Raw genomic sequence first — 8,649 nt, 5'->3', positions numbered from 1 at the left:
CATGTTATTGCAGATTAGCATCAAGCCATTTTCATCATCCCAAATGGGGCGGAATCTTGTTTGGATAGTCTGATAAAATAGGACTTGTATCAGAATGCAGAGATCTGATTAAAGGAGGATCACTCAGTCACATTTCCTCTGTTTGAGTCCTTAGGGATTGGTTGACAGTGTTAATGAATCTTGGATCTTTGCATTGATGAAAATGTGGGGGATTTGTAATTTGGAGGTGTTAAAAATGGGATCTCTGGTTGGCAGTCAATTGGCACTCTGTCCAAGCAGGAACCATCACTATAGTAAGGTGAGAGAGTTACATTCCTCAGACAACCCCTGCTCACCCCCTTGGTAGCTTGGAACAAGCAGTCAGGCTTACCTCAGAGGCAATGTGTGAAGTATTTATACAAACACACAGTAATACACTGAAAACACAACAAAGTAGACACCACACCAGTTTGCAAAAGTAGACAATAAATCAAATAAGACCAAAATGACACAACAAAGTAGACACCACACCAGTTTGCAAAAATAGACAATAAATCAAATAAGACCAAAATGACAAAAATCCAACATACACAAGTAAGGTTAGGATTTTTTAAATTAAAATGAGTCTTACACCATAGAAAACAATGTATGCATGGATGTTACACAAAGTACCTGGTTTGCGTCAAAAATAAAGGTGCACGGGTGATCGTGCGTCGGAAAAGTTAGCAATGCGTTGATTCCTTACTCGCAAGTGAGGGTGTGTGTGGTTTCTTCTCTGGTCAGGTAGGTGATGAGTCTTTTTTCTCTTTCGCAAGAGAGCGATGCATCGATTTCCAGACGGGCACCTTGGATCCTGGCAGGTTCACATTGATTTTGACGCACAGCGACGATGCATGCGAAAACTGGCTGCACTGTGACGACGCACTGCGCTGTGTGGGCGGTGTGTTGATTTTAGCAGCCGCAAGCAGGTTTTGCCTCATTTCTCCAGCCACGTTGCAGGTGATGTGTTGATTTCCCAGCTGTGATGCAGGTGGTGCGTCTAGTGCTTAATTTGTAAATAAAAAGTTACAGGTGCCCAAAGCCCTCCTCTTAAACATGCGGCTGTTGCAATTAAATGTGTGAACATTGAATACTGAGGCAGCGTAATCCTGAAGCCATATCGGGCCTCTTCAATCTATATAAAGCCACTCCCTCCCCCTTCAGCTCACTCTTGCAGCTTTCTACTTTCTCCCTTTGAGATGCTTTTTCATTTTCCCCTTCCTCCGTCTTTCCCATATGTGTCTTTTGCTCGCAGCAAATGCTTGAGGCACAAGAATAAGCCCCAGCCCTCAAAAATAAGTGCCGGTGCTTAGCCTTTGAAGCTGGCAAACTTCAAAGGAAAATCTCTATTGATCACAAGATCCTGCCTTACCCAGGCCTGGCTTCAGACACACACCAGCGGTTGGAGACTGCGTTGTGTGAGGGCAGGCACAGCCTTTTCAGGTATAAGTGCCAGCTCCTCCCTCCCCTCTCAAGTCCAGGAGACCCATCAGGATATGCAGGCTACACCCCAGCTCCCTTTGTGTCACTGTCTAGAGGGAATTCACAACAGCCCAACTGTCAGTCTGACCCAGACAGGGAATACACAAGCAGGCAGAGAATGGCTAAGCAAGATTAAATTGTGAGTTCAGAGACCCCAAACTCCATATCTCCTATATGCTCCCAAAGGGAAACTGCACTTAAAAGTTATTTAAAGGCAGCCTCCATGTTAACCTACGAGAGGGATAGGCCTTGCCACAGTGAAAACCGAAGTTGGCAGTATTTCACTGTCAGGACATGTAAAACCCACCACTACATGTCCTACCTTTAACATACACTGCACCCTGCACATGGGGCTACCTAAGGCCTACCTTAAGGGTGCCTTACATGTACAAAAAGGGAAGGTTTGGGTCTGGCAAGTGGGTACACTTGCCAAGTCGAATTGGCAGTTTAAAACTGCACACACAGACACTGCAGTGACAGTTCTGAGCTATGTTTCCAGATCTACTCACGTGGGTGGCACAATCAGTGCTGCAGGCACACTAGTAGCATTTGATTTACAGGCCCTGTGCACCTCTAGTGCACTTTACTAGGGACCTACTACTAAATCAAATATGCCAATTATGGAAAAGCCAATTACACATACAGTTTAGACAAGGAACACTTGCACTTTAGCACTGGTCAGCAGTGGTAAAATGCCCAGAGTGCCAAAACCAACAAAAAGTCCAACACACAATCAAAACATAGGAAGCAGAGGCAAAAAAAAACCAGGGGAAACACACCAAGGATGCCAGGTCTAACAGGAGGTGGTGTTTTTGCACTCCTTTTTGCACAGTGATTTTTTCACATTCTTAAAAAATCCTTCAGTAAATCACTTATGGTTTGTCTTGTGTGCATCATTTTTTTGTGTTTGAATTACACAAGTTTTTCACATGTAGGTGTAGTTTTTTTCAGTTTATTGTTGAGTATATGTGTAACCCAATGATTGCTTGTAATATTGCTTTTGCCGCCTTTAAAAAGTTGTCATAGACGAAACACGTGTTGGCTGCCATTTGTTGATGGAATAAACATTTGCTGCTACTGAATTTTTTGTTTCTTTCTATAAAATGGTTTCATTTTGTGGAATTTACTGTTTAAAATACTGTACCTTGTCCGGGGTGATTAGTGTATATAAACAGCAGTACATTGAAGAGAGGCCAGGGAATGCAAGAATGGTCGAGATGATGAGCATGTAGAGTCTTGGGGCCAGATGTAGGTAGTAATGGTTTTGCGACTCGCAATTTGCAAGTCGCAAAACCATATGCAGAATGGTGTCCCTGACACCATCTGCGAATAGCAAGGGGGTCGCAAAGACCCACCTCATTAATATTAATGAGGTGGGTCGCAATTTGCGACCCCCTTGCGATTCCCTGCCCTCACAGGGATGGTGGCCTGCTGGAGACAGCAGACCACCATGTCTGTGACTGCTTTTTTAATAAAGCAGTTTTTTTTTGTATTGCAACCAGTGGTGGCCCGTCCTTTAGGGCGGAGGGGCCACGCCCCTCCACCTTTTGCCCCTCATGAAGAGTGTCTGTCAGGCTGAACAAAGGTCAGCCTGACAGACACTCTCCATGTTCAGCTCAGGCAACCAGTAGCAGACATGCGCAATTTCCGCACACTCCTGGCTGCCTGAGCTGAACTTTGCTGGGCTGAGGAGGTCACAGCTCCTATGGGAGTGACCTCCTCGGCTCAGCAAAGGTGCCTCGAGGCCTTCCCCTGGGTGACGAGGAAAGCGTCACCAATTGACACTGTCCCTGGGTGCTTCAGTTTAAGCCCTGAAGTGCCCAGGGCGAGTGTCAATCAGTGACACTTCGTCACAGAGTGGGGTGGGGTCAGCAGTCTCACTGACCCCATCCCACTCTGTGACGAGGCTGGGACTGCTGCCTTCCCTCAAGGCAGTAGTCCCAACCCTCCTGGGACCTGGAGGCTGAAGGTAAGTGTGTGTGTGTCTGTGTGTATGTATGTGATGTTTTAAATTGAATGTTTGGTGCAGGCGTGCATGTTTGAGTGTTGTTAATGGATGTGCATGCGTGCGTGTGTGAAAGAATGAATGTGTGCGATCTTTTAAAATGAATGTTTGGTGCGTGCGTGCATGTTTGAATGGTATGAGCGTTGTTAATGGATGTGCGTGCGTGCGTGTCTGTGTGTGAAAGACTGAGTGTGTGTGTCCCGCCTCCCCCCCTCCCTCCTAAAGCTGCCGGCCGCCACCGATTGCATCCCATTTTCCTTAAAGGAAAACGAGTTGCAATACACTCGGGAAAATGAAACCATTTGGTTTCATTTTTTCAGAGTATGCAGTGGTCCATTGGACCACTGTCTGCTCTGAAAAAATATTTTTGTCGCCATTCACAAAGGGGAAGGGATCCAATGGGGACACCTTCCCTTTTGCGAATGAGTTAGCACCCACTTCACATGGGTGCTAACTGTGAATTGCTTTATGACTGCGTTCGCGGTCACAAAGCAATTCTGCATCGCGGTGCTAATCGCAAATAGGAAGGGGAACACCCCTTCCTATTTGCGAGACGCATTCCCATTTTGCGAGTCGGTACCGACTCGCAAAATGTGAATGTGCATCGCGATGCTCGTTTTGCATGGTGCAAACTGTGAAGTTTGCGCAATGCGAAACGGTTCCTACATCTGGCCCTTGGTGAGTGACGGTTCTGTGCACATTTCCAGATAGTGATGAGTAACAACACATTGAACAAACGCATCATGGGTAGAAATTTACAAGAATGTAAAACAGCCTCATTTATGTCAAGTTCTGTACACTCCTGAAATTTCATGTCAGCCAAAACATTTGCTCCTAAAGTTATGCAAGAGAGAATCCATAAGGTTATGAAAGCAATTGTGGACTAGTGTTTGAGACGGTGACATCGGTTCCAGATGGGATAGAAGACCGGCAGAGCCCTCTTAACGCTCATCTCTGTAAGGAATTCCAGGCTGGTGCCAAACCTAAGACAACTTATTTCTAAAACATTGTCATAGGAAAAGATTCTCATTGATAATTCCAATCACTTGCATCTTTAATTCGGCACAAAAAAGTCATGAACACAAAAATAATCCGATCTATTATGGTTAGATTCAAGATGTGTGTAGTTAAGGAGTTCTGGGAATTGAAAAACCTCTAAAACTAGAGTACCATTCCATTCTCAACCAAACCAAAGACAGAAAATACTCTGACTACACAGAGAGAAGTTCCATTTGCGGAGAAATATATTTGAATAAAGTCAATTTCTATGTCAAGTGAGTCAATATCATAGTAATTGTCTGTATCTGGAGTCTTCATGATGACAGTAGGATAATCTTCCATGTTGGGACCTCCAGGATTGCACTAATTTCAAGGGAGCAGAAGAAATGAATAAATATAAACACCAGACATGATTCTGGTTAGCGCACCATAAGCATTGCCCCCAGAGCTAAATGGAGTGGTGAAAGGGGTGACTTTGCAGTTACAGCAAATATTATCCAGTTTTTGACTTACAAAGCACTCCTCTGAAAACTTAATTCACAAATCTGTTTTACGATTCAGCAATAGAGTTCATCTTTAAGAAAAAAGTCTGTCACAAGGCTCTGCTTAGAACAATAACTTGAACTATCTTGGGAAGAGCATAGATATGATCTCTGTTGGTGCTTTTCCTGTAACTGCTGCACGTTTTTAAATCTTCATAATCTTGGTCTGATGAGTTTTTTTGTAGCGATGTTAATAGAAGGATGAACTATCACATCTGTTGTGTATGGAGATCTAGGTCGCAAACAATCACTCACACATCTGTGGTAGGAAGGTTACTACTTGTAAGCCCACAGAGGCAACTACTCCAATATGCGGATCTCATATTCCAAGCATGCCCCATTAACTGTGGAAATGTCAGAAATGCCAGACCACAGCCTAAAGGTTTCTTGGACTCTGCCTCCATTCATATCAACATATCCGCAGCACATCTGACAAGTTCTTGGGCTTGGACATCAGTAACAACTAGGGCGGATGCACACCGGCCCTCCACTCTCGTGCATGACGTGCAGTGAAATGGTTCATTCTCAGAAAATCCAAGTTTTTCTTCTGACTAGGACTGGTTGTACGTTTGGTACACCGACTTCACAGTGATTCTTATTATATGCATGAGCAATGGGGTAAGACATATAGTCAATGCACAAAGGGGCGATATTTATTAACTGAGGGCGCTGCGTCTTTCCTACGTGTGATCTTTCATTCAAAGGCCAGACCAAGAACACACTGAGGCCCCAAGGGAAACCAGGAGTGTGCCTCGAAATGGGACTGCAACACAGAAGGCTGCGTCCATAGCAAAGAGTTTCTATACACCTTGCCTCCGCATAAAGGCGCATGCGCGGGCACACCCACATGCATACACACACACACTCAAAGCCTCTTTCTGAATTACAAAATGTGCTAAAGTCGCCTTTTTAATCGTATTTGACAACATGAAGTGTTGGGTCTACACTGATAATTATTTTTGGCTGAACGAGAAAACACGGAGACCTTTATATCACATCAATGGTCCAACGCATTCAGGGTGCTCCATCTGCAGATTCTATAAGCTGCACAAAGAGAATATATCATATTCACAAGCCAACTCACAGACTTCAAATCGAGTGCAAAAAGGTAAAATCCACACAGATGCACGCACATCACATCATCTCGTGGGGCAGTTTCCTTTCTGTGGCTCCTTCTACCCGAGACCACAACGTTTCTTTGCACTTTCCTTGCAACGTCTTAGCAAAACATATAACAATCAACATGAATTGTATGCATTGTAGCGTTACATCCATTGACGTCCTTGAACCGGTATGCACACCGGACTTATGTGTCATAGTTGCAAAGGCAGGGCAAGCATCCTTGATTTTCCCAGTGAAGAAAACAAATCATTGGCCCACACACAGGGGGAAACTCCCTGAGCTTAAGAGCTCTGGTGTTATTTGTTTTACTAATCTCCGGGGTTGCGAGTTACCTACAGCAAACAAAGGTGGTTCCCACTCCACATTGTCATCTGCATTCAGTGCCTCCGCTGCACCGGTGGATGCACTGACCATGGAGATCCCTCCCAAAAGGTGCTGATCTTTAACTGTGGCAGCCCTCCTTCAGCAGGGCAGTGGAGCCCCGTCCTGGAACCCTCTCCAAATTAATAAAATGCCCCCACAAATTTCCAACCTTTTCCAGAATGGGGATGGGTGAAAGGAGAATTTGTGAACACCCACAAATGTATCAAATCAGATTGGTGCAAAAACTTATAAGGCACTCCCTAGCCACTCAGCTTACCTGCGACTATATTTACACATCCAAATATCTGCCTTTGAGTCATTAAATTTTCTAGTGTAAAACAACTGTTGTTAATTCCAAAAGTAAAAATGATGCTTCTGCATAAAAGCAACAATACATATGCAAGCATCCTGCAGGAAAACCTTTTTTCCATAAGACTCTAAATAATAAATTGAAAAATGGAAAATCCCAGATACTTAATGACACAACAGACATGCTCAATAATTCTTACATATGGTATTTGCCCCACCACCAAACAGCAATCTAACTGCGTACGTTTAAAATGGTAAGGGACAGTTTGTCTCAAAATAAATGTACTCCTTTTCTTACAAGTAGAAATTAGTTCTATAGGGCTATTTCTTTTACAGTCTTAATCCCATGCAAACATGTCAGGACCTTAAAGATGAAAATCTGAGGCTCAACTAGGTAGACCACCAGAATACTTCATCTGCACCCCCCTTCCACATGCCTCTCATACCCCAGTTAATAAACCATGCCTAAGGAGGATTCTTATTGCATAAACATATAGACAACGAGTTTGCAGGTAAGCTATAAGAACATCGACTGTGTCAATAAGACACTGGGAGGTGTAATATACTTTTGCATCACACCATTACTTCTACAGAATAACAATGCTATGTATTGAGATGAATGTTTTACAACTGAAAGGCGTGTCTCTTTTAGGATGGTGTTCATCTTTCTGATATAAGATATAAGCTGAGCTAGGGAGGTAGCTCGGTGGACTAATACATTCATTGTAGAGATCTTTGTTCAACCTGAAGATCACGGGTCTGAGTCCCGGGTGGTCCTGTCTGCCTTTCATGCCTCTGAGGTCAATAAAATTGCCCTACTTAGGTAATAACACATGACCCCAGAATCTGTTTGGAATGGTTGGGTGGGTGGGAATTTCTTATTATCCTAAACACAGCCCTAGGTATGCCACAAGCTCCCTCTGGGGTATCGAGTATCTGTCATGATTGATTTTACTGAGAATGGTGCATAGTGGAATACTTTGCATTGAGGCAAACAGGATGTCCTGCAAAAGTTGCAAAGTTTGCCACTGGGGATTTTGTGTGTCCGGGAGTCACCTCCACAAATTGGCTAATGAATTGAACAAAAATAGAACCTCACCACTGCTCCTCAAAACCTTTAAGAAGGACTAAGAAGTAGACTCTAAGAGCAGGTTGGCTAACCTCTCGTATGACTACAGGATAATGAAAAATGCGGAAAAGACCGTTTTATGTTTTCCACAAACAAACTCCCACATTGGGATTTATTTTGGACAAGCAAAAAACTCTTTAAAAGATAGAAGGAAGCTGTCACTGCTGATGGTCCTGTTCCTGCATTGACAGGAACAGCCGTGACAGTGGTTCCTTTAAATGTTGAGCGAAGTCCTTAGGGAACGCGGATATCTCTAAATTTCGTCGAGGGGATGTAAAGTACTCTGTCACCATGACAGACAATAATCCATTTGCCAAACTCTAAATCAAGCCATAAGTCCAAAATGATTGTTTTTACTGAGAATGGTGTACAGAGGCAAACAGGATGTCCATAAAAGTGGGAGGGTTTACCCTGGTAACTATTTTGTATCCAGGAGTCACATCCACCCATTGTCAAGTGACTTGAACAAAAGTAGAACCTCACCCCCCCGACTCAAAGCTAGTAAGAAGGACTAAGGAGTGAACGGTAAGGTTAAGTTGGCTAACCTATTAGGTCACAACAGGGATGTCAAAAATTGCAAGAGGCCATTTTCCCTGTGGTGACCAGTTCAGCAGTTGCTACAGGAAATGGACTGGAATCTGCTGGTAGCTTCTGCTGGAGTGTGTCCTGGTCCATCAGTG

The sequence above is a fragment of the Pleurodeles waltl genome, chromosome 12 (genome assembly GCF_031143425.1).
Source record: "Pleurodeles waltl isolate 20211129_DDA chromosome 12, aPleWal1.hap1.20221129, whole genome shotgun sequence".
In the NCBI taxonomy this organism is placed as follows: domain Eukaryota; kingdom Metazoa; phylum Chordata; class Amphibia; order Caudata; family Salamandridae; genus Pleurodeles; species Pleurodeles waltl.
Note: the sequence above shows the minus strand (reverse complement) of the source record.